Source organism: Pelodiscus sinensis, chromosome 8 (genome assembly GCF_049634645.1).
Source record: "Pelodiscus sinensis isolate JC-2024 chromosome 8, ASM4963464v1, whole genome shotgun sequence".
Taxonomy (NCBI): Eukaryota; Metazoa; Chordata; order Testudines; family Trionychidae; genus Pelodiscus; species Pelodiscus sinensis.
The window spans coordinates 70,986,861-71,012,226 of NC_134718.1; the positions used below are offsets into that span (position 1 = coordinate 70,986,861).

The 25,366-nt window shown below is 46.6% G+C and overlaps 1 protein-coding gene across 1 annotated transcript in view; it reads left to right on the top strand.

The window, feature by feature from the left end:
• Positions 1-19,260: 19,260 nt before the first annotated feature.
• COL17A1 (collagen type XVII alpha 1 chain) overlaps positions 19,261-25,366 on the top strand; it is a 71,210-nt gene continuing 65,104 nt past the window's right edge. The window contains exon 1 of the mRNA XM_006135380.4: positions 19,261-19,442. The gene's annotated coding sequence lies outside the window, so the exon portion shown is untranslated. The remainder of the gene's footprint in view (positions 19,443-25,366) is intronic.

The window sequence follows — 25,366 nt, forward strand, 5'->3', positions numbered from 1 at the left end:
GACCAATCGAGGTCAATATTGTCTAGCAGCATTGCCAACACTTCCACTGCTTACTGGACTGTTAGAGGACATTGAGGGGTAAATTAGAGCTAAATAACAGCACAGAACACTGAGAGCCAGGATTGGCGGCTGTAAACAAACTTTATGGGACTGCGGGAAACTTGGCCACACCCATGAAAAGTGGACATCCAGCTCACTTAAAATCATGCTGGACCACAGATGTTTCCGGACTAGAGACTTCTGGACTAGAGAGGTTCAACCTGTAAAATGTGTTCTAGCTACAGCTCCGTAGACACCATCCGAACAGGAGGGTAATCCAGGGTAAACAGCCCACCTCCCTGAGAATTGGTAATTAGGTTAATGGAGAATTCTCCAGTTGACCTAACACTGTCTACACAGGGTATTCCCACAAAATTACAGACATAAGTAACCATATTTTAGCTCTCCCTAGATTTAATACAAACATGGCTGGTGTTGGGTCACAAATTAAGTTGATTACAATGAGCAAAATACCACTCCATCTTCTGAATATCTAACAAATCTATACAAAGCAAGAGCAACCTGTATTTACATAGACACATCCAGGGTCTCTCCTCGTTCCAGCTAGCTTCAGATCCTGCTTATATGTCTAAATCAGTGGTCCCCAACCTTTCGTGGCTGTTGGGCGTCCGGGGTTGGGGCCGCTCACGCGCCACGCACCCCGGGCCAGCACCGCGCATGAGCCGCGTGCCCGGGGCAGGGGCCACCCATGCACCCTCCACCCGGGGCCAGCACCACGCATGTGCTGCGCACTGGGGTTAGGGGCCGCCCATGCGCCATGTGCCTGGGGCCGGCATTGCGCATGCGCTGAGCGCCTGCGGCAGGGACCGACCATGTGCCACGCGCCCGGAGCCAGCACCACACATGTGCCATGCGCCGGGGGCGGGGCCAGCCCAGATGTTTCGGTGGGCGCACATAAATGCCCTGGCGGGCGCCATGGCACCCACGGGCACCATGTTGGGGACCACTGGTCTAAATGCTCTTGAATGAGGAGTTAGATGAGTCCCATGAACCAGATTCTGTGCTTTCATTCACAGAAACTTTTGTGAATCCATTTTTTCACTGTTTGACCAATTGCTCTTAGGTAGGTTTGGACCGTTATGCAGAGGTGACTGGAGTGTGTTGATAGTGATAATTGGCCTCGTTATCTCTAGCCTTACTCCTGATTGGTACTCTTTTCTTATGCCTGTATATTTTTACCTGCCTCTGGAGTTTCCACTACATGCATCTAACGGAGTGGGTCTTTGCCCATGAAAGCTTCTGCTCCAATACATCTGTTAGTCTATAAAGTGCCACAGGACTCCTCGTTGCCCCTGCCATCACGTGTCACTTAGCAGCATCAGACCCATGTCTTAGAAATCAGTGACTACCCTCTGAGGCTTCTGATACTTAATTCAGTAAGAAATAATTCACAATCTAAACTAGAGGTCTTAAATGTTACCAGAAGAAATGAAAGGAAAGGATATTTAAGGACCCTCCCCTTCCTAAAATAAACATGAGTCCCCTGAATTAGGGTCTATCATCTCTTAATCACAGCAGGCAAACACTTAAACACTCTTCAAGGGTAAAACAAAAGGATTAATTGACAGGCAGGCTCATATAAAACATTAGTAAAAGAGCTTGGTGGTTTTTACCAAATACAAAAAGGCATGAAGCCCATCCCCAGATAGAACAAATGGGCTAACCATATAAGATGTCTCTAGAGTGCTCCGTCTGTATAGCAGTTGGCTGGATGGACAGAGCTCACGTCTCTCTCTCTCTTTCAGGCAAAGGAACCAGGGTTAAGGACCATGCCACTAGGGAGCAGGAAGCATCCAGTAGGCAGAACAAGGGCACCTTCACTGATGGAAACAGGTAGGTGGCAGGTGTCTTCGCAAAGGACCATGTAACCTGAACATAGGCTGCTTCCTGGACAGACAACCACCTGTCACGCTGCGTCAGACCCTTAAATAACCTCCTGTTACCAAGCAAATGATTTGGGGTGCTGTGACTTTGTCCTGCTCTTTCCCTTTCACTCTTCCTGCCTTTGTTCTGTTACCGGACAGGATCATTTAGGGGACTGCGCAGGATTATTTAGGTTTTAGCCATTCAAAATTAGACACCACAAAAAAGTGCCAAACTGAACAAGAAGATAGTGCCCCAAAATGGAGGAGAAAAGGCAACAAGAAAAACAAAATGGCTAAACAAACCCAAGAGTCACTAGGCAAGGACGGTGTTGGTGGTGACTTCTGGCTCTATCAGCCAAATCCCAGCATGCCACCTGACACCTCTCAAGGCCTAAAGGTGCCAAATTGTCCACACACACAAAGCAGTGGCTCAGAGAACAAAGGGCATCAAAAGAGAACATAAGAATGGCCACACTGGATCAGACAAAAGGTCCATCTAGGTCAGTATCCTGTCTGCCAACTGTGGCCAACATCAGATGCCCAAGAGGAAGGGATTACAACAGATAATCCTCACATGATCCCTCTCCTGTCACCCATTTCCAGACAAACAGAGGCTAGGGACACCATTCCTACCCATCCTGGCTAATAGCCATTGATGGACCTAACCTCCATGAATCTATCTAGCTCTTTTTTGAACCCTGATAAAGTCTTAGACTTCACCACATCCTCTGGCAAGGAGTTCCACAGGTTGACTGTGCGCTGAGTGAAGAAAAACTTCCTTTCATTTGTTTAGGCACAGGTTTATTTTGGCTCCATCACTAGGGCTCGTCCTATCCGTGCCAGTCTTGTAGCCATGATACACATGTGCCACATTTCAGCAGTCAAAGTATCTTTCCCCAGCTAAGGACTAACTAGAAATACATTGCCTGTTCTTATCCTTTATTACAATTTTGTATTGCACAAGTGCTAACAGCCTCCAATTGTGCATGTGTAGGTAGCTGTATCATTTATTGATAGTCCAGTAGCAATACAGAGCCCCAAACCTGGACCAAGAGCCCAGTGTGCTAGATGTGGTACACACCCAACACAAAAAGAGGAACCAAGGATCTTACATTCAATAAAAAATGAGCATAGACAGCAGAGGGGCAGTGTTTCTGCTCTTGAAGGTTGAAGTCATAGAGTGCTTTGGCAAACAGCGGCTTTGCCGTGGGAGTAGCGTTGTTCTCCTATCCTGGCCCTGTTTGTAGAGGTGTTCCCCTCCAGGAACCCCCCAAAGGCAATGGCTAGTCACCAACGTGCTTCTTTTCCTGCCTTAGGTTACTCACGATGAATTTTTCAAGTGATGCATAAGATGCGAACACCAGGCTCTGAGTCAATCAAGTGAATCAGTGAGCAAGGTCTGATCAGTTCCGATGCTGCCATGGCTTGAATGTGCAATGCAGAGGTACGTTAGCAGCTGCAGTTGCTAACAGAGGTAGGTGTGATCTTCTACTCTGGTTAACAGTCTTTGTGTGGACATGCAATGTTATAATCAAAATCAAGTCTGACTCACCAGCCACAAGCCTCATGGAAACATGACAATTGGAACAGAATTGCCTGAACATCTTTCTGCAAGCATTACATTTTCTTCATCATCTCTCTTTGAAGTTGAGGACAACAATAATCTGTGGCTCCCAGGCATATTTCCAGCATACGAACCTACCACGTTTTCTTTAAGCTATGAGAAGAGTCAACGGCATGCGGTGGCCAGACCAGTTAGTTGAGTTTCAGTGATTTATCTAGGAGCACACGTAGCATGTGGGGAAAGCGGAGAGAGGCATGCCATGGCAAAGTATGGGAGCCTGTTTACAGATATCGTTGTGAGTTGACCAAATGTGACGATAACGACCTTTTCGGTAAATTTACCTACTGCGCTGATGCAAATTGCTGACTCTTGAAAAAGCTGCACTCCCAGCAGACGTTGTGTGGTTTACTGGTTTGATTCTAATTCAGAGGCAGGCTTCTTACTGGTTGCATGCACATTGATTTATATTTCCTTTATATTCGTGCAGGCCCTGCTCCAGTTGCTTCGCCACCATGCCTGTGACGTAAAGCATCCAACCCCATCAATCTAGATGCCCCTATGTAGAGGATCCTTCAAGTAGCATGGAGCAGCCATAGCGGTGCCTATGTCACATCCTTGCCAGCCCCTAGCTCCTATGTCATCCTGCCATTGTCCTCAGCTGCTAGAATGAGTCTTTGGCTTCTGTTGCAGTTTGACCATGCAGATCAGCTGAGGATCCAGCAGAATCCCCAAGTTGTGAACCTGATCAACAAAAAGCAGGTCTACTCCCACAATCAAAGGAATCAATGTCACCTCTGCTTGTTTCCTTCATCCCATCAGTATCACCTGGATTTCATCTGAAATTATTTTCAATCAATTATCACTCATCCAAGCCCCAGGTTTGGCCAGTTTGCTGGCAAAGCTGAAAAGCTACTCTGGATATGCCTGATTAAACAAAGACATAGAGCTGAGAGTGATCCACATGCTCAAGGGGCACTGGGACCTAAAACATGTTTTTCTCTGCACGGTGGCACATTGAACAGGGACAATGCAGAGCCCTGGAATATCTACTCCCTATTGAGAGGCCTTTGGGACAGATGAGCAATAAGACAATCTCCGAGATGGTTTCAGAAATGCAAGGAATTCCTTGAAAGTGATCCCACCTATCTCTGCCAGTATCTGCAACCCCGTTGACCCCACATAGTCAAAGGGACCAATGCAGTTGAGGGAACTATGAGAATCAGCACAGATGTCTGAGCTTTGCCGATCCAGAGAAGGAGAGCAGAGACCGGCAGGTCTAATGCATTCTCCATCCCACACCTGGTCCTGACTTCATTTTTTGCCGAGTACAGGATCTTTCAAAAAAGGGGTTGTTTTTTTTGAAAGAACCACATCTAGATGGCAGTTTAACTTTCGAAAAACCCTTTTTCGAAAGAACGTGCGGCTGCCATTATGCAAATGAAGCACGGGAAATTCAAATGCCAGCTTCATTTGCAATTTTGATCTGTCTAATTTACATCCCTCTTTCAAAAGGGCTGCTTTGCCCATAACCTCTTCAGCAATCTTCCCCACAACAGAAAGGTTAAAGACATGGCAGAGATGGGTGAGTTTGTCAGCACTGAAAAGTCCCTCTTGAGCACGGGCCTACCAGTTGCTCATTGGAGAGAGTCTGGCATCTTGCCCTCCCAAAAAGGATCCATGGAAAGTCTCCCTCAATGACAGATCCAAAGTCCCACTGTTGGATTTTACCAGCCTGAAAAGGCAAGTCTTTAAATTGGAGATTTCACGCCAATGCTTTCTACATCCCAGAACAGTTCACCTGGGTGGAGTTTCTTGCTGTCTGTATCAGTGGAGGAAAAAGCTTTATTTGCATCCCTCCTGACCAGAAATTGTTCATGTCAGACCACAGGCTTCTCCTTTCCATCTCATCTTTCTCTGCATCAAGTGGATCTGTGTGTCTGGCTCAAAGAAAGGGAGTGTTTATAGGCTACTCTTTCACTATTCAAGGAGAAAGGCACAGATTAACTGGAATTTCCCTAAGGCAACTTGTCAGGGTTGTTATAGGGTCACCCATGTAACCGTGGTGTCCTAACAGGTCTCTGGCTCCGTCGATGATGATAATCAGAAGGCTGCGTGTGTGTGCGCTCTAGGATGTGTGCTGTGTTGATTTATGTGATTAGTCACTACCGCAGACCCCAAGAGAGCCCCTGTCACAGCTCAGTTCCCCAATCTGGCTCTTCAAGTGTAGATATAGAGGCCAGCTAGCAGAAACAACTCTGTAAGAACCTGTCTCTGTAACTCCCAGAGACAAACTTGTCCGGTCTCAGTTTCCCTGAGATCCAAGAAAAAAAATTGCTGCCACCACCAAGTGTCAATTTGAATAATAATAATAAAAAGAAATAAAAAGAAATAACCCTTTTGTACCAGGTCGCCTTACCCCGGGTCTCTCCCTGACCCGGCACCCCGGGGCTCTGGGCCCTGCTCTGCAGGCCCAGAGGCTAATCACAGTTCCGCAGGCCCTGAGGCCGAATCACTGTCCCGCAGGCCCTGAGGCCTAGTCACTGTCCTGCAGGCCCAAAGGCCGAATCACAGTTCTGTAGCAAGGGTTTGGGTAGGGGGGCCCGGCCCCTCCCTCTCCTCCAGGCCCCATCCCAGGGCCCTATCAGTGGTGGGTGGTTCCCACCACTGGCTTGGTGGGGAGCTCTCCCCGAAATGCGCCAAGCCCACCAGGTCACTTCCCATGTCCTATCCTAGGCTGCTTCCTACCCCGTCCCCCTAGCTACTGCAGACTCTACCATCATGTCCAGATCCCACGTCGGTGGCTGGGTTGGTTGGTCCTATGGCAATTGCGCGTGCAGTGACGGCAGCGAGATTAGCTGCAAGGCATGGCCGGCGAGGTGGTAGAGATCGTCTCGAGGGCTGTGTCGGCAGTGTTGGTGGCGCTGGTGGCAGTAGCTGTGGCTCTGGTGCTCTGGCAGGAGCTCCTTCCCCTCCTGAGGTCAGCCCCAACTGAGCTGCGCTACAGGCTTTTACACACGGGCTGCACTGGGAGCATGCCCAGCAGGGTCGCGGGGTAGAGTCGTATTTCCCCCTCTCTTCCCCCCCGCCATAGGCATGCTCTACTTCCCCTTGTTCAGTGCGGGGCTGGCCTGCCCCATCACACCTTCCTACAGGAAGAGACCACTTGGAATTCTTTAAAGTGTTGCATAGTCCTGTCTTTTGTTCCCTGAAGCAATTTTTCCCCCTGTCCCCAACCTCCATTTTGCTTGGAGTTGGGAAAACAGACAGGGAACAATGGTGCTCTGCTTCTCTTGGGTAACATGGTTTCACTTAGGCACATACATTTAAGGACAGAAAAATCAAATAATACCAGTTAACCAAAACAAAAATAAAACACTTTTATTATTAAAACAAGACGACTGTTGCAAGCATAGTAAATGACTGGGTGTTAAAAGCCATGGATTGAAATAGACTCAGGCATAATCCCTGGGCTGTAATCTGTAGTTACAAAAGAACAGAGAAAAGCAATTAACCAGCTCAAACATGATTTCCAAACCCCCAGACCACAAATCAGATAAGGATCAAAGGTGCCCGTCCAGGTTTATTGTTAAGCGAAGTACAGTCATAGTTGTCAGTAGACTCTACCAAATCACTATATACATGTGCTCATAACAATGGACTCAGCACAACCAGTGGGAAACTCCCACTGCCCCCTCCCCGGCTGGACAAAGACTGTCCCCCCCAAGATATTGCTTTATACACAGGTACAAACAAGTTACATATGACTCCTGATGTGTCAGGTTGCCACCCTCTCATGCTTCTTAGATATCACCCATCACCCTGAACCTCGTGGTTTGATTAGATTATCTCTATCCATCATGCTGTCATTTCAGACCCTTTCCTGAACCTGGGTCTGTATCCTAATTCCATCGTCGTTGATGCAGCACAGCAAAAGGCGAAGTCCACACAATCAAGAAACTCTGCCGCGGACAAGGAAGCTAAGCATCTGGACTTGCTCGGGAGGAATATTCATCGGTATATTCATCGGCAACAGCCACACTGAGGATGGCCAACTACTCCGCCCAACTTGCTAACCACGACTTCGATAATTACTCAAAGTTGGTGCCTTTACTGCAACATTTGCCGGACTCCAAACGGGACATACTGAAATCCGTTGTGCAGGAGGGTTATACAGAAGCCCGTAATGCACTCCAGATATCTCTGGATATTGCCGACTCGGCTTCCCGCACTACGGCAACACCAGTCGTCATGCGGCGTGCCTCGTGGCTCCACCTTGCTTCTGTACCGAAAGATCTACAGCCCAAGGTGGAGGACCTCCCATTTGATCGGGCCTCCTTGTTTGCCCAGAACACGGATCAAGTGTTCCATTCCGGAAAGGACTCCCGAACTACATTAAGAACCCTCGGGATGTACACTCCGCCTTTAAGGCACAAGAGAGCATGGCCGTATAACAGACAGAGGCCTTCGTATTATTATTCCACCCAACGCTTCAGGCCTTATGACCAACATAAACAAAGGCAGCGCCCCCAATGTCGCCGCCAGCAGCCTAATAAGCCGCAAAATCAACAACAGCCTCGGCAGCAGGTTTGACGCCCTTGTCGAGGGTCTGCGCACCATCCCCCTATTGGAGCTTTCGTCACAAGTAACCAAATTTTTCCACCGCTGCCTGAGCCCTTATTGCCGCCACTGGTTCGCCAATACCACAGACCGTTGGGTCAGGGGGATCGTAACCTCTGGACTCACCATTCCCTTCTCCACTCTACCTCCCTCCAACCCCCCATCCCTGTCCCTTTTCAGGGACCCCTCTCATGACCTTCTGCTGCTTCAGGAGGTCATGCGCCTACTTACCGTCGGTGCAGTAGAAGAAGTTCCTTCCAAGTTCCAAGGCAGAGGCTTCTATTCCCAGTACTTCCTCACCAAGAAGAAGTCTGGCGGATGGAGACCGATCCTGGATCTTCATGGCCTCAACCACCACCTGCGGAAACAGAAGTTCAAAATGGTTACTTTGGGCTCCATCATCCCAGCACTACACAAAGGGGATTGTTTCGCGTCCCTCGATCTCCAGGACGCATACTTCCATATTTCCATCCATCCAGCTCACAGGAGATTTCTACGCGTTACCCTGGGCAACAATCACTACCAATATGCGGTGCTTCCCTTTGGTCTCTCCGCAGCCCCAAGAGTGTTTTCAAAGACCCTGACAGTCGTAGCTGCATACCATTGACGGGCCGGCATCACCATCTTTCCCTATCTCAATGACTGCCTCCTCACGGCCCCCTCTATGCAAGAGACCGAGAACGTAGTTACCGCTCCAAGAGGTATTTTTAAGACTCTTGGACTAATCAGCAATCTCCCAAAATCTTCTCTGGTCCCGGCCCAGTCCATCGAATTCATTGGCGTCAGACTGGACTCTACAACCGCTATGGCGTACCTACCCATAGACAGAGCCCACGCCATCCGAGACCTATCGAGCGTCCTGCTTACTGCCCCGGCAGTCTCGTACCTTATCTGCCTGAAGCTGTTAGGCCACATGGCCTCTACTACGTATGTCATAGCGCATGCTCGTCTTCGTATGCGGTGCCTGCACCATTGGCTTCTGGCAGCCTACAGACCCGGTATTACCAATATCCACAAACTCATGCCTATTCCTGCCCACGTTAAGGACTCGCTCGCATGGTGGCTCAACCCTGCCAATACTCTTGCGGGTGTCCCCTTCCACGCTCAAGCCCCGTCAATCCAGTTTACCACGGACGCGTCCCTTGTAGGTTGGGGAGCACATATGCGACAACATCGGGTCCAAGGCTTGTGGTCCCACCAGAAATCCCTACTCCATATAAACTTCCTGGAGCTCAGAGCAGTTTTCAATGCTTGCCGCCACTTCGTTCACCAGATCCAGGGAACCACACTACATGTTCTCACGGACAACATATGCACTGTATACTACATCAATCGCCAGGGCAGAGCCAGATCCAGAACTTTATGTGCGGAATTGGTACGCCTTTGGAACTGGGCGATTCGCCACAGCATCGCACTCACAGCCTCCTACCTCCCCGGCAGGATCGATACCATTGAAGATACACTCAGCAGATCCTTCCACTCCCAACATGAATGGGAACTCCTCGACTACGTAGCCCGCAATCTTTTTCAACTATGGGGCAACCCAGAAATTGACCTTTTTGCCACCCGTGACAACAAGAAATGCCACTGTTACTGCTCAAGAGCGGGCATAGGCAGCCAATCAAAAGGAGATGCCTTCCTGCTCAATTGGGGGACATATCATCTCCTATACACCTTTTCCCCGATTCCGCTGATACCCAGAGTGATAGGGAAAATACTATCCGATGCAGCGACAGTAATCCTGGTGGCTCCCTTCTGGCCTCATCAGACCTGGCTGATGCAGCTCATGCAGATGTCGCTATCCTGACCTCAATGACTTCCAGAACTTGCTCTCGCAGCAACGCGGCAATCTTCTCCATCCAAACATCGACCGCTTGCATCTGACAGCGTGGCTCCTAATTGGCTCCAAGGCCTAGAACTAACCTGCTCCCAAGCAGTCAGAGACGTGTTGGTACAAAGCAGGTGTCATAGCACTCAGAGATCTTACCTCTACAAGTGGCGTCGCTTCTATGCCTGGTGCCAATCACAGGCCATTGATCCTCTCAAGGCACATATCCAATGCATCCTAGACTATATACTCCACTTGCATTCGCAAGGCTTGGCAGTTGCTTCCCTGAGAGTACATTTGGCAGCGATTTCGGCCTTTCACACTCCCATAGAGGGTTTTTCCATCTTCTCACATCCACTCACGAAGAGGTTCTTTAAGGGTATTTCCAATCTCTACCCACCACACAGGCCTACCTCAGAACCATGGGACCTTACCTTTGTATTGGACACTCTTACTCGCCCACCTTTTGAACCACTCGTAACTTGTGACTTACAGACTCTCACTATTAAAGTTGCAGAAATGTAGCCGTGTTAGTCTGGTGTAGCTGAAGCAAAATGCAGGACATGAACACATTTGCTATGTACATTGGACAAACATCTCAGACACTTCGCCAAAGGATTAATACCCACAAAACAGATATCAGACAAGATCACAAAGAAAAAACTATTTCTTGCCATTTCAACCAGAAAGGACACTCTCTCAACGACTTAACCACCTGCATTCTGCTACAATGACCTTTTACATCTGCACTTGAAAGGGAATCCTCTGAACTGTCATTCATGTTAAAATTCGACACTCTCCAGGGGGGATTGAACAAAGACCCCAACTACCTTACCCATTACCAAGATAGCTTCCCCAATTATCACCTCTAATACCATTAGCTCACAGACATCTAACTTTCCCCACCTCTAATATCATTAACTCACAGACACTTACCTTCCTTCCTCCCCCCCTCCTCCTGCATCCCCCTTCTGTTCTGAAATGTTATTTGTCCTTTTCATATGTGTTCATTTTTTTTAATTGTATCCTTTGGTATATATGGTTATGACTATTTTCTTCCACTATTTGAGCTGAGGAAGTGGGTCTGGCTCACGAAAGCTCATCATCTAATAAACCATCTTGTTAGTCTTTAAAGTGCTACATAGTCCACCTTTTTATTAAAGTTGCCTTTCTCCTTGCAATTACTTCGGCCCGCCAAGTTTCCGAACTCGCTGCACTCTCCACCGATCCTCCCTACACAGTATTCACTCAACAGGGCGTCACACTGAGATGTCACCCATCCTTCGTGCCAAAAGTTAATTCGTCATTCCACGTCAATGAGCCTATGGTTTTTCCTACCTTTTACCCCAAGCCACATGCTACACCCAAGGAAGCGCGCTTACATACATTAGACGTCAGAAGGGCTCTTGCATTCTATTTGGACAGAACGCGTCCCTTCCGGAAGTCCCCACGATTACTATTATCAGTGGCGAACCATTCTAAAGGTCATCAACTGTCATCACAACGTATATCGTCGCATATCGTTAACTGCATCACTCGCTGCTATACCCTTAGGGGCAGGCCTCTGCCCTGTGCACCAACAGCGCACTCGATCAGGAGCATGGCTACTTCCACAGCATTCCTGAAGAATGTCCCGCTACATGACATATGTCGCGTAGCAACCTGGTCATCGTCATCCACGTTTGCTAGGCATTATGCCCTTGACGGTCTCAGAGCTACGGACGTAGCAGTCGCTCAAGCAGTTCTTTCTTCTGTGCAGATAATTCCAAAGCACGATCAGCTGTTTGGATTACTGCTTCATACTCACCTATAGTGGAGCACCCACTGGGACATCACTCGAAGAAGAAGAAATCGTTACTCACCTTGTGCAGTAACATTTGTTCTTCGAGATGTGTGTCCCCGTGGGTGCTCCATGACCCGCCCTCCTCCCTGCTTCAGAGCTCTTTTCTTTCTCTGTTTCAGATGTTCCAGCTAGGAGGAACTGGCGCGTCGGACCGCGCGACACAGAAAAGGCGTGAACGGCACGGGACACTTCTGCACATGCGCGGTCCTCCAGAGGGGGCTACTGCTGGTGAAAACTTTCCGGATTGCAGCGCCGGGACAAGCTCGACACCTATAGTGTAGCACCCACGGGGACACACATCTCGAAGAACAGATGTTACTGCACAAGGTGAGTAACAATTTCTTTCCCTTTATTCCCGTAGCTAGTTTGAGCTCATTCTGTGCCTTTGCTTTTCTAATCTTGCCCCTGCATTCCTGTGCTGTTTGCCTATATTCATCCTTTGTAATTTGTCCTACTTTCCATTTTTTATATGGTTAACTTCTCTGTTCCATTGGTTGCAGTGCTCTGTGACACATGGATAGTTGACATAGATGAAGTTGTTTCTTATGGACGCTGTCTTTCAGATAATCTACTGAATGGACAGTGATCAAGATATCAAATATTGCTGTGTCAGGATTTAGCATTAGTGTCCAAACACTGGACGAGATGGTTTTGAATGACATGTGCCTCAGTTAACTGGTTATCACAGATATCACAAATAACTGGTACCAACAGAGAATTAGGGAATTTGTTTACCCAATTTGTAGTTACTATGTCACTTAATTTCTTTTTAACCAGTGTGTCGTCCCCCCTTTTTTTTCATGATGCTTTTTGCCGTCAGTTTGTTGATTTTTTTTACCTGTGTGTTAGTTAAACAGTTTGGCAAAGTTATGAACATTGTAAATGGTATACAACAATAATACAATACAGCAATAATAGAGTTGGTTTTAGGGTTTAAGTTAACTAACAGTTAACTAACAGTAATTTCTAGCTCATTGCCAACTTAATTGTCCATATATTGTAGAGTGAGGTGTATTTCACTCGAATTCAGGATGTGACTGAGAGGCTTACCAAACTCATCAAACCTTCAGATCGCTACCCCTTCTCCACATGGGAACTAACGATACAGCCAAGAATGACCTTGAGCGTGTTACTGCGGATTATGTAGCGCTGGGAAGAAGGATCCAAGAATTCGAAGCGCAAGTGGTGTTCTCGTCCATCCTCCCTGTTGAAGGGAAAGGACTGGGCAGGGATCGTTGAATTGAGGAAGTAAATGCATGGTTGCGCAAGTGGTTTAGCAGAGAGGGCTTTGGTTTCTTCGACCATGGGACTCTGTTCTGGGCACAAGGATTGTTAGGAAGAGATGAGAGCCACCTAACCAAGAGAGGAAGGAGCATCTTCGTGGGCAGGCTTGCAAACCTAGTGAGGAAGGCTTTAAACTAGGTTTGTTGGGGGATGGTGACCAAAACCCTGAGGGGAGTGGGAAAGTTGGATATCGGAAAGAAATGCAAAGAGGAACAAGCAAGAAAGGAGGACCCCTGATTCAAATGGAGAAGATAGGGGATCAACTGTTTATCTGAGGTGTTTGTACACTAATGTGAGAAGCCTAGGCAACAAACAGGAAGAACTGGAGGCCCTGGCCCAGTCCAAGAAATATGATTTAATTAGGATAACAGAGACTTGGTGGGATGACTCGCATGACTGGAGCGCTGTCATGGAAGGTTATAGACTGTTCAGGAAGAACAGGCAGGGGAGAAAAGGAGGAGGGGTTGCGTTATATGTAAGAGAGCACTATAATTGCTCTGAACTCCAGTATAAAGAGGAAGAAAAACCTGTTGAGAGTCTATGGGTTAAGTTTAGAGGTGCAAACAACAGCAGTGATGTTGTGGTTGGTGTCTACTACAGGCCACCGAATCAGGTGGATGAGGTAGATGAGGCTTTCTTCGGACAACTGAGAGATGCTTCCAGATTGCAGGCCCTGGTTCTCATGGGGGACTTTAATCACCCTGACATCTGTTGGGAAACCAATACAGTAGTGCACAGGCAATCCAGGAAGTTTTTGGAGAATGTTGGGGATAACTTCTTGTTACAAGTGCTGAAGGATCTGACCAGGGGCTCTGCGCAGCTTGACCTTCTGCTCACAAACAGGGAGGAACTAATAGGAGAAGTACAGGTGGGTGATAACCTGGGAAGCAGTGATCATGAGATGGTAGATTTCAGGATCCTGACCAAAGGAAGAAAAGAGAGTAGTAAAATACACATCTTGGACTTCAGAAAATCAGATTTTGACTCCCTCAGAGACCTGATGGGCAGAATCCCCTGGGATGCTAACATGAAGGGGAAAGGAGTCCAGGACAGCTGGCAGTATTTTAAAGAAGCCTTATTGAAGGCACAGAAATAAACCATCCCGACGCGTAGCAAGAGAGGCAAACATGGTAGGAGACCGGATTGGCTTACAGGGGAAATCCTTGGTGAACTTAAGCACAAAAAGGAAGCTTACAAAGAGTGGAAACTTGGACAAATGACCAGGGAGGGGTTTAAAGGTATAGCTTGAGAATGCTGGGGGGTTATCAGGAAGGTGAAAGCGCAATTGGAATTGCGACTGGCAAAGGATGTGAAGGATAACAAGAAAGGTTTCTACAGGCATGTTAACAAGAAGGTGATCAGAGAGGGTGTGGGGCCCCTACTTCATGAAGGAGGTAACCTAGTGATAGATGATGTGGGGAAAGCTGAAGTACTCAATGCTTTCTTTGCTTCTGTATTCATGGACAAGGTCGGCTCCCGGACTAATGCGCTAAGTGACGCAAGATGGGATGAAGTTCAACAGCCCTTGGTGTGTAAAGAACAGGTTAGTAACTATTTAGAAGAGCTAAATGTACACAAATCCATGGGTCCGGACTTAGTGCATCCGAGGGTACTGAGGGAGTTGGCAAATGTCATTGAGAAGCTTTTGGCCATTATCTTTGAAAAGTCGTGGAGATCGGGAAAGATCCCGGATGATTGGAAAAAGGCAAATGTAGTGCCCATCTTCAAAAAAGGGAAGAAGGACGATCCAGAGAACTATAGGCCAGTCAGTCTTACCTCAGTTCCTGGAAAAATCATGGAAGGGATCCTTAAGGAATCCATTTTGAGGCACTTGGAAGAGAGGAAAGTGATTAGGAATAGTCAGCATGGATTCACAAAGGGCAAGTCGTGCCTGACCAATCTGATTAGCTTCTATGATGAGGGAACTGACTCTGTGGACATGGGAAAGTCAGTGGATGTGATATACCTTGACTTTAGCAAGGCTTATGATACGGTCTCCCACAATATTTTTGCCAGCAAGTTAAGGGAATATGGATTGGATAAATGGACGGTAAGATGGATAGAAAGCTGTCTAGAAGTCCGGGCCCAGCGAGTAGTGATCAACAGCTCGATGTCAGGATGGCGGTTGGTTTCTAGCGGAGTACCCCAAAGTTCGGTTCTAGGACCAGTTTTGTTCAATATCTTTACTAATGACCTGGATGAGGGGATGGATTGCACCCTCAGCAAGTTTGTAGATGACACTAAGCTAGGGGGAGAGGTAGATACGGTTGAGGGAAGAGATAGGGTCCAGAGTGACTTAGACAAATTGGAGGATTGGGCCATAAGAAATCTGATGAGGTTCAACAAGGACAAGTGTAGAGTCCTGCACTTGGGATGGAAGAATCCCAAGCATTGTTACAGGCTGGGGACCAACCGGTTAAGTAGTAGTTCTGCAGAAAAGGACCTGGGGGTTACAGTGGATGAGAAGCTGGATATGAGTCAACAGTGTGCCCTTGTAGCCAAGAAGGCTAATGGCATATTAGATTGCATTAAGAGGAGCATTGCCAGCAGATCCAGAGATGTCATTATTCCCCTTTGTTCGGCTCTGGTGAGGCCACATCTGGAGTATTGTGTCCAGTTCTGGGCCCCCACTACAAAAAGGATGTGGACGCATTGGAGAGGGTCCAGCGGAGGGCAACCAAAATGATTAGGGGGCTGGAGTATATGACCTATGAGGAGAGGCTGAGGGACTTGGGTCTGTTTAGTCTGCAGAAGCGAAGAGTGAGGGGGGATTTGACAGCAGCTTTCAACTTCCTGAAGGGAGCTTCCAAAGAGGATGGAGAGAGGCTGTTCTCAGTAGTGATGGATGGCAGAATAAGGAGCAATGGTCTCAAGTTGCAGTGGGGGAGGTCCAGGTTGGATATTAGGAAAAACTATTTCACTAGGAGGGTGGTGAAGCACTGGAATGGGTTACCTAGGGAAGTAGTGGAGTCTCCATCCCTAGCGGTTTTAAGTCTCGGCTTGACAAAGCCCTGGCTGGGTTGATTTAGTTGGGATTGGTCCTGCCTAGAGCAGAGGGCTGGACTTGATGACCTTCTGAGGTCTTTTCCAGCTCTATGATTCTATGATTCTATGATTTGACCAGTCTTTATATATAAATCTTTCTTTTCTTTTCTTTTCTTTTCTTTTCTTTTCTTTTCTTTTCTTTTCTTTTCTTTTCTTTTCTTTTCCTGATGCTTGGACATTTCTTTGCTGTTCACTGTTATCTTCCGGTGTCCTTGTGGTATGCTATCTTCCTGTGTCTTTGGTCTGTGGGATATAAACTTAAACAGCTTCAGTTAGTTGTGAGCAAGAGGCAGGTTTGCTCTCCAGCCATTGCTCTACTATCAAGGTTTTTGCTCTACTGTCAACCAATAAGTCGGAGATGCCGGTTAGAATCAGGGCCGTCCAATTTCCTGCTATTACAGCGGCAAAAGGTGAATATTGCTAGACTTCAATCCTTCCAAACTCTTTGGTGTATGATTGTGCAGCTCCATCAGTTATGCCATCCAGAAAAAGCCAACTGCAAAGTGTCGCCACAGTGTGATAATGCTGCCATTAAAAGATCTCAGTTACAGAATGCAAGTTGCTCCCCCACTCCAACACAAATGTCTCTTGTCCTTATCCTGATTGTCTAGAGTAAGAGTTGAGTTCAGTCTCATGGCCTGTTTAGTCCATGGCCTCTGCAGAGGCGGTCAAGCTGGGAAGCAGCTAAACCCTGATTTTCAGTGGTGCTGATCACCTGTTGTTCCCGTTTACTTTAGCTGGAGATGTGAATACTCAGGCCTCCTGTAAATCAAGACTTTGTGCTAGTGCGGGGACTGTACAAGTGTCCCTCTTTCATCTCAGGGGGCCAAAAGATTGTCGTAACCGAGATGACCTTCCTAGGTAGGGTAGTTTTGCTAACCTCACTTGTGTAGAATTTGTGGGGTGTGCCGATTGAATTGTAGCCGTGCCTTGATTGGATACAGGGGGAGCACATGGCTCTCGCACTGTTGTGTGCAATCATCTCGTACCTCAGTTCATGTGCTCTTGCTTTACGTGCATGTCACTTTTGTAATACTGGAGGGGGGGGGGGGAATTACGTGGATGAAAACCAGCAGAATCTGGCAACCCAGAACATGAGCAATGGTAAAGAAAATGTCTCCTGGGCCACACATAGAACCCCAGTGGGCTGCATGTGGCCCGTGGGCTGCATGTGGCCCTTGGGCTGTGGTTTGCCTACCACTGCCTTGTGCCTATTGTATTATTAATAGGCACCTGCCTATCCACTAGGAGCTGGACTGAGACCATCAATTTATCTCAGCAAGGCCATCAAACAGCCCTCAGATGGCAACAATTTTACCAGCTGCCTCTGCCACTCAACTCCCCAAAAATCTTCCCTTCTGAATTCTGATTCGGTGGTTTCCAACGTGTGGATGTTTTTTCTAATTCCTTTTAAGGAATCTATGTTATCTTCTCCCTCCATCCACCTTGGATATTAAACAAGTAATTGACAATATGAGTCACCGGCTCAGCTCCACAAATAGTCTGTTGCCAAGAAGCCCTTATCCGGTGTCTTAGTCATTGGCCTTGTAACCAATACGCCTATTGGGTGAGGTTCACTGTCCCGTCTAGTGGCTCTTAGACCACTTATAGAGTGAGGGAATGAGTTTGCTCCACAGCTTTAGCTGAGTGGTAACTGGCTTTTAGCTCAGGCAGTAGAGGCTCATGCAGAGGTTCCCCGCTCGGTTGTGCCTGTTGGCACTACACCCTCACAAAACGATCCGACATATTTACTTTTGTTATCTTAGGTTAGCGAGATTGTTGCCATTGCTTATGTAATGTATTTCATTTATTTATTTGATACAAAGTAGAAAATAAAGATGGGGGGGAGGTTATATCAGGCCTGGATCCATTTCTGCACGCTATTTTAAAATGAAGGCCTGGACCTTCCTCTCCAGCGCAGTTTCTTTGTGCAGCCCCAGTGACTCGGTGGGTTCAGGGAAGCCTCTGGAGTCATAACACTGGAGCAGCCAGCTGTATGCTGTGTCCTCTTGCCCTGGGCAGCAGAGCATGGCTAGAACACGCTGCTGTCATGTGGTCTGGAGGCTGACACTGTATGAGGCGTTCAAAGAGGCAAGTGTCAATGTTAGCTCAACAAAAAACGGGAACAACGAACCAGATGGCTGGAAGGTACCTGCCTCCATCAGGTCCTGCGCTGAGTACAGTTTGGCCAGATCCAAGCATCAAGCCTTATGGCTCCTAAATTCATTTAATTACTGTGTACAGTTTATCAGGGCTCTGTACTGTCCATGTTCCTCTCCGGGATAGGATGAGTGCTTTGTAATGGTCTGTAATGACCATGCTGGCTGATCTAGGAGCTACCTTGATGAGCTCCAAAAGAAATTTCCATCCAGCTCTCTGCAGCCAGATGGGATATGAACTAGGGTTTGGAGTGGTAAAGAATCACTGTGTCCCAAACACTCTTCCGTGCACTGCAGAAAATTTACCGTAGGGAACAAATGATAATACACCACAATCTCCTCTCCAATACATTCACGCAATTCCTTTGAAATTATTGGGAAAGTAAAGAGGCTAGGTTGAGTTCTTCTATCTATTGCACCAATGCAAATCCCCCATGCAGTTGGATTGCATAAGTGGAGCCTGGCAGGGATGTTTGTCCCCGTGGATTTTGGTGTAACTTATCGATTAAAAGTCCTGGCTCCTGAATACTGCATACATATCAATGGTGACTTAAATAGTACTGGGCCATTGACTTCAATGGAGCTATGCCACTTAACCACTGAGTTGTAGATCAGGGTGATTGTAGACAAGTTGCATAATACTCAGCCTCAGTTCCCCTTGTAGAGAGGACAGATAAAACTCTTCAACCCTTCTGTAACAAAAAGCCATGGCAGATGAAATTGACACCTACAATGTGCAGATCGTGTTTGAGAAAGCAATGTTCTAATAGGACATTTCCTCTGACATCAGTCTTCGTTCCACCTGTTTATCGTGTATCTAAATGGTTAATCTCTCTCAGCAAGTAGGTAGACACTTTCTTGCCTTCAATAAAGTTTGATTCCTGGAGGCAGATTTTCTTTTTTTTATTGAGCGTCAGATAATTGGAAGGGTGGAGCCCGGCAGGAAACCATGACACACCTTTGTCTGGACTTGCTTGGGAGCAAAGAATAGGGGAAGGACTGGGGAGGCAGGATAGAAAACATTAACAGCTAGAAGAAACAAACATTCCTGCAAGATCACTCAGACTCAACACACCTTTGTAGAGATGTGGTATAAAGTGTAGGAGGCCAATTTTGATAGAAAGGAAAGAGTTGAGGAGAAAGAGGGATTTCAAGGTCTTTAATTGAAGCATTCCAGGTAAGAAACATAACAAAGAAATAAAGTATCCTATTTTATTTCTAGGAGAAGCCAGTATTCCTACACAGGAAAGCCTGTATTCTCAAATAAAACATAGAAAATGTGCAATCTGTTATGGGACATATGGTGTAAAAAGTCTATCAAATCTTTATATTCTGGCTTGCCTTGGTTTATAACTTTGCAAGAGAGGGTTGCTTTTTAAATGGATCCTAATTGGAAATGGTTGATGTGCTGAGAGATGGGAAATATAAACCAAGACATAGATGCTTTTCTTTGAGTGCTAATTATGAAAGCATTGTATAAATGAGATGGTGCATAGATTGAGCTTCTGTGCTAGGATCTGTAAAAAAGACTATCCACATGGCAAAATGCACAGAGCTTTGTGGCTGCTTTAAAAATGAATATATTTGAGGCATGACTGTAGGCTAATACTCTAGATAATGGCTGTAGAGTCTGACCCAGGGTATATTTGTGCACAAAGTGCATTGATCTGCAGTTCACAGAGTACCAGGTGCTGCTTTGAAATGGAAGTTTGTTTTGGGAGACTCCAACTTTGCTTTAAAATAATACAGTGCCAGAGAAGTGGTGTAATTTACCCCATATGAGTCACTCAGCATGGACTTTTGGACACATTTGTTTTCAGATCAGATTACAAAGCTAAGAATTGTATCACGCTTTTTTAAAGCGTGTTCAGTGAAATGTTTGTTTGCCCGTCGCTTTTAAGCCTTTGCACAGTGTGATCTACTGATTAGTGCCTGGGACTGTGAATTGGGAGTCCCGTATTCTAGTCGTGTCTCTGACACTGACGCTCGGTGGCAAGTCACTTCCTTTTTCTGTGCCTCAGTTTCTCCATCTATAAAAGGGTGATTACAGCACCTACATGCTTTGAGATCCATTGCTTGGAGAGTGCAGAATATTACTGCATAGGAATGTTTAACACCCTCTTGGCGACAGGAAGGAGTGGCTTCTGCAGAATAAAATGTTCTTGCTTTTGGAGTTGGATCTGTTTTCCTTTGTGCAATGCAGCTAGATGGACATAGTATTGAAAGTTGCATGTTATGCGCTGCAGTGTAAAATCCAGGCAGTGCCCCATACCCTGCCATCAGAGACGACACATGCTTAACATCAGTCAGGCTATAAAATCTGAGCATTCCAACATATCTAACTCTTGGAGATGCACGTCTCTTCCTTCTGCTCCCCATTCACCACAATTAGTAACATTTAAATGAGCCTCTACAGCTAGCAAACAGAATCTGTATCGGGTCTGATTCTGGTTTTGCACTAGTGTAAATGCAGAATAACTTTGCTGAAGCCATTAACCATATTCTAGATTCATACTGGTATGCCGGAGGGCAAAATTTGACCTGCATTTCACTTAACTGGGTGATACCAGAGCATAGAGGCTGGTGTTTTTGTTTTAGTCACCAAAGCCTGAGCAATATATGGACATTATCTGCAAATAAGGCACAAATGGAGAAGCATTACCCATACTATCCAGTGGGTTATGCTTCCACACAAATGGATGCCAAGGCAAGAATTCCTGGACCTTTTCCCCTTAGACTAGCCTGCTATTTGCAGACAACCCACAAATACTGCCTCAGCTCTGGGAACCATCAAGTTAAAAAAAATGACTTGATGATCAACTGAAATTGAATAACTTTTAAAGCTGAGTAGGATAGTCAGATTCCAACCTAGACTGTCGGGTGAAAGTAAACAGATTGCTGTTTTGTTCTGATGGTAATCTAAGGACTTTGACACCTGAAAAGGTTTGACTTGCAGTTAGGAGGCATGTTAGACATCAAGAAAGGAGTGTCTAGCATTAAATACTCAAGAGTTTCAGAGGGGTAGCCATGTTAGTCTGTAACTGAAAAAACTTAAGCAACAACAAATAGTCCTGTTGCACCTTAGAAACGAATAAAAAATATAGATAGTATCATGAGGTTTCCTGAGCACAACCCACTTCTTTAGATGAATGATTAAATACTCAGTGTTATTGACATAGCTTGTTTTACCCACAATGAGTGAGGTCTGTGGAATTCCTAGGATCATAGGTTTTCAGCCGTATTTAACATGAATCATAGACTCATAGAACACTAGCACTGGAAGGGACCTGCAGGGGTCATCGAATCCAGTCCCCTGCCCTCCCGGCAGGACCAAGCACCTCTTGAGTAGAGTTTCTCATTGCAGAAGTAGTCTAGGTGGAGCTAAAACGCTCGAGATGAGTTCCATCTACCTGACATGAGAATGCAACAATATTCTGATGTGAAAACAGCAATGATCAGTGTAGGAATGAACAAAAAAAATGAAACATCCGTGGCTATTTTAAATTGCTTCCATTGAAATATGCCTACATAAATATGCAGTCAGTTTCCCTGTTGACAAGAAGCATGAAAACAACCATTGTTAATGTTGCATGCAGGTAATATCTAGCTCCTAAAATAAGCAGAAGAATTGGAATATCCGGCTAATCAAGGCACCTAAAATTGGCTGAACATTGTGGGGTGCTTTATCATTTAAACTGTAAAGTAAATGTAATCCACACACCTGCTGGGTGTGGCTCACTGCCTGATGTAGTGGCACTAGATAATTTACAGAGAAAGCCAATGGGTTTCCTCTACAGCCTGAGCTCAGAGCCAGCTGAATTTTAGCTCATGCGATAGAAGCTCATGAACAGAGGTCCCTTGTTCGATTCTACCTCTCAGCATTACGTAAGCATAAAGGTCAGATGTAATGGAGCTTTTTGTAGATCGATGAGTGCACATACCATACAAAGACCAGTTAAATTGGTTATAAAACTATATTTAAAAATGACCGAAAATGTGTGTGTATATGTGTGTGTGTGTGTGTGTGTGTGTGTGTGTGTGTGTGTGTGTGTGTGTCTACACTGCAGGCTTCTTTCGGAAGAAGCTTTTCCAGAAGAGATCTACCGGAAAAACTCCTTTTGAAAGACAGTGTCCACACAGAAAAAGCGCAATGAAAAAAAGCAATCTGCTTTTTCGAAACATAGCGTCGGTATTGATTGGATGCTATCTTGCATTTCAGTTGTGATTACTGTGGACGGAGTGGCCACCAGGGCACCTGTGCTTTTTCCTGGAGGCCTCGTCTTTAGAAAAAACACTCTCTTTCATATCCACACACACCTTTTTCTGAAAAAGCTTTTTTGGGAAAAGGCTTCTTCCTCGCAGAAAGAGGTTTACCGTTGTTGGAAAAACTCCTCTGTTTTTTCAACTTTCTGTTGAAAAAATACAATAGCTGCATGGGCGTTTTTCTGGAAAAACTCTGCAGTGTAGACATACCGTGTGTGTGTCTGTGTGTGTGTGTGTGTGTGTGTGTGTGTGTGTCAGAGAAAGAGTGATTATCTGCACTGTTGCATGGACACCTGGTATGGCCCTGCCATTATAATAATCATTTGCACACAGGAGCTACGTCTATACTGCGCTCTCTTGTGCAAGAAAATATGCAAATGAAGTGAAGCAGTGAATATCGCTGTGCCTCATTTGCATACTTAATGACCCGCTATTTTGTGCAAGGGGCTTTTGCGCTAAAGGAGCCCTATAGACGGCTACTTTTTGTGCAAAAAGCCCTTCTTTCACAAGAGCCGTTCTGCCGCTTTTTTTCAGGAAGAACGGCTCTTGAGCAAGAGGGGTTTTTTGTGCAAAAAGGAGTCGTGTAGACAGCTCCTTTTTGCACAAAAGCCCCTTGCGCAAAAAGAGAGGATCATTAAGTATGCAAATGAGGCACGGCGATATTCACCGCTTTGCCTCATGTGCATATTTTCTTGTGCAAGAGAGCGCAGTATAGACGTAGCCTTTGGGTATGTCTACATTGCAAAGAAAAACCCACGGAACTAATTCTCAGAGCCCAGGCAGTTGAGTTGGCCTCACAGGATTCAGGCGGGAGGTGCTGGAAATAGCAGTGTAGATATTACTGCTTAGCCTAGAGCTAGAGCTCTGAACCCTTCCCCTTTTCTCCATTTCAGAGATTGGAGTCCACACTGAGCAGCAATGTTGACGCTGTTACTTTTTAGCCCTGCAGCCTGAGCCTGCGTCAATTGACTCAGGCTGTGACTCAGGCTTTCCTTTCCAGTGTAGACGTATCCCATGGATCTTGGAAAGGGTTCAGAAAAGGGCAACTAAAATGATTAGGGGTTTAGCACGGGTCCCATATGAGGAGAGGTTAAAGCGACTGGGACTTTTCAGTTTAGAAAAGAGGAGACTGAGGGGGGATATGATAGAGGTCTATAAAATCATGAGTGGGGTGGATAAAATGAGAGGGCGGATAAAGAAAAGTTATGTATTAGTTCCCATAATAGAAGAACTAGAGGACACCAAATGAAATTAATGGGTAGCAGGTTTAAAACTAATAAAAGAAAGTTCTTCTTCACACAGTATGTAGTCAACCTGTGGAACTCCTTGCCAGAGGAGGCTGTGAAGGCTAGGACTATAACAGAGTTTAAAGAGAAGCTAGATAATTTCCTGGAGGTTAGGTCCATAAAAGGCTATTAGCCAGGGGATAGAATTGGTGTCCCTGGCCTCTGTTTGTCAGAGGCTGGAGAGAGATGGCAGGAGACAAATCGCTTGATCATTGTCTTCGGTCCACCCCCTCTGGGGCACTTGGTGCTGGCCACTGTCGGTAGACAGGCTACTGGGCTAGATGGACCTTTGGTCTGACCCAGTACGGCCGTTCTTATGTCCTTATGATCTGACCCTGCAAGGTGTTGACCTCCCTCTGTTCCCACTGAAATCAGATGGAGCTGAGAGGCTGCCTCTCAGAGAGCACTCAGCTGCTCGCATGAGGGGGCCCGTATTTAGCTCTTACAGCACTTGACAAATGAGGACAGCTATCCACAGCCCCCTGTTTTCAGACGTGGTGAAATGACTTGCATGGGGCTCATGATGTGAGTCAGTGACGAAGCCTGTGAGGGAAATGAGATTTCCTGACTCCTGGTCCCATGAGTCTGCTGCACTTGCCAGATCCCTGGGGGTGCTAGGGGCCAAGTCAGTCCCCAGCATAAGCCAAAATATCTTTAGGGTTACTCTGTCTTATTGCTGCCTGCCAGTGCATGAGACCGGTGAGGTGTTACAAGCCTCTGCATGTAGCTGAGGCATAATTGCAAATGGTTGCTCTGATTCACCAGAGCTATTCCATTTTGTTTCGTATACTGCCTATAGCTGTCCCGGCAGGAGGAGTCGGTGCCACAGGTCAGTGCTGGCAGCAACTGACCATCAAGTTGTGTTGCTGTGCTGGAGAGAGGCTGGTCACTGCATTAGTGCCACCGTGGCGGGGGATCAACCTGGTCCATAGAGCAAAATGCAGCTGGAGTCAAAGCTGTCATTAGGAACTCATGAGCGATCTGTGGGGATACATTGTAAAGTGTTCTCCTTATTTCACCTGTACAGTGTTAAAGCAGAACGTTCCCAATTCTCGAGGAGAAGGTGGCTGACTTACCCCAGGTTTCTGCTGGTTTCTGCCAGCGTTAAACTCAGGGGCAGCTCGTGGGAGGTGGAAAAGGTTACGATGATGCAAAGCCAGAGAGTCTCCAAAAGTCAGTCGGGCTGGCTAAGGAGGGAAGTCACTGAGTCCATCCACTCGACATCCACTCGCTGAGTTTAGTGCAGTGACATAAAGCTATCCGCAAGTCTTGGTGGAAATTCCAAGAGGGGCGGGTGATGGAAACACCAGCCTCTCCTCACGGTGAATGTTTGGGGCCTCCCTGGTGCAGAGAAGTATAATTCACACCCTGGGGAAGGCTTCTGCCTTCCTCTCCCCCCCCCCCCAAAAAAAACAAGAAGGGGGGTAAATTTACTCATGTGAGTCAACCCACTTAAGTCACAACTCCTGGAGATTTCGGTGGGCATGGCAGGCCGCTGTGTGGAGTGGATGTAGTTGTTGTGTAAGGACTTGAGTGTGGTTAGCAGGACTGT